This window comes from Pristis pectinata, chromosome 3, assembly GCF_009764475.1.
Source record: "Pristis pectinata isolate sPriPec2 chromosome 3, sPriPec2.1.pri, whole genome shotgun sequence".
NCBI classification, from domain to species: Eukaryota; Metazoa; Chordata; class Chondrichthyes; order Rhinopristiformes; family Pristidae; genus Pristis; species Pristis pectinata.
The window spans coordinates 126,893,856-126,895,343 of NC_067407.1; the positions used below are offsets into that span (position 1 = coordinate 126,893,856).

Consider the following 1,488-nt stretch of genomic DNA (forward strand, 5'->3'; position numbering starts at 1 on the left):
CAAGATTTGGGGGAGTAGGTTTAGGACGGAGATGAGGAGGAACTGCTTTTCCCAGAGAATAGTGAATCTGTGGAATTCTCTGCCCAGGGAAGCAGGAGAGGCTACCACATTAAATATATTTAAGACACAGTTAGAATTTTGCATAGTAGGGGAATTAAGGGTTATGGGAAAAAGGCAGGTAGGTGGATCTGAGTCCACAGCCACGGGGGTCATTTTCTCTTCTCCCCTCTCCCATCAGGCAGAAGATACAGGAGCCTGAGGGCACATAGCACCAGGCTCAAGGACAGCTTCTATCTCACTGTTATAAGACTATTGAACAGGTTCCCTTATACAATAAGATGGACTCTTGACCTCACAATCTACCTTGCTATGACCTTACACCTTATTGTCTACCTGCAATGCACTTCCCTGTAGCTGTGACACTTTACTCTATATTCTGTTACTGTTTTTACTTTGTACTCCCCCAATGCACTGTGTAATGAATTGATCTGTACCAACAGTATGCAAGACAAGTTTTTCACTGTACCCCAATACAAGTGACAATAATAAACCAATACCAAATGGTCTACTCCTGCTATTATGTTGTAATAAAATACTGACTGACAAGACAGTAGGTGATAAGATTCATTAAGCAACCAGTACTACGTAGATTAAGAAGAAGCATAAAATGGTAATACACAATATGCTGGAATCACATCCCTGCCAGTGTATGTTTAAGTCTGTCTTTACATTGAATATCAGGGGAGAGCGTGAATGCAGTACCCCACTACCACAAATTTTGCAGTCGAGTATCCCGCATTTGGGGACATCGCAGGCGTCAGCACACCCGAAGTGCAATGGCTTAGCCTCGTCCTGGGAGAACCTTTTTTTAATTCCAAAATAAACTTTATTCATAATAAAAGACAAACTATATACAATTATAAAACAGTGCAAGCCTTTACATTCTTGTACAGATCATTCATTAGTGTTACCTTTTTATATAAAAAACAGCACCGATGCCACACGTGTGGCTCCCTGGGGGCTACCCAGTCCTGTATTTACAATATTTAGGGGCTTTCTTGCCTAACCCCACCCCTCCCTCTCCAGTGGCAGAAGAACCCTAAACTGTAGTCCTTCCCCACCGAACCTTTGCGTTGTCTGCACGGAGCTTCAGTGTGTCCCTCAGCACGTACTCCTGCAGCCTGGAATGTGCCAGTCAGCAGCATTTCCCTACGGACATCTCGCGGAGCTGGAAGACCAACAAGTTTCGGGCAGACCAAAGGGCGTCTTTCACCGAGTTGATGACCTTCCAGCAGCAGTTGATGTCCATCTGTGTGTGTGTCCCTGGGAACAGTCCATAGATCAGAGAATCCTCTGTTACGCAGCTGCTGGGGATGAACCGTGACAAGGACCCTTGTACCTTTTGCCACAACCTCCTCACAAATCCATAGCCCGCAAAGAGGTGGGTGACCGTCTCGTCCCCAGTGCAGTCCTCCCGGGGGTGGTGTG

General features: G+C 45.8%; 1 pseudogene; it reads right to left on the reverse strand.

The window, feature by feature from the left end:
- Window positions 1-738: 738 nt before the first annotated feature.
- On the reverse strand, window positions 739-887 carry LOC127568992 (uncharacterized; annotated as a pseudogene).
- Between the last annotated feature and the right edge of the window lie 601 nt (window positions 888-1,488).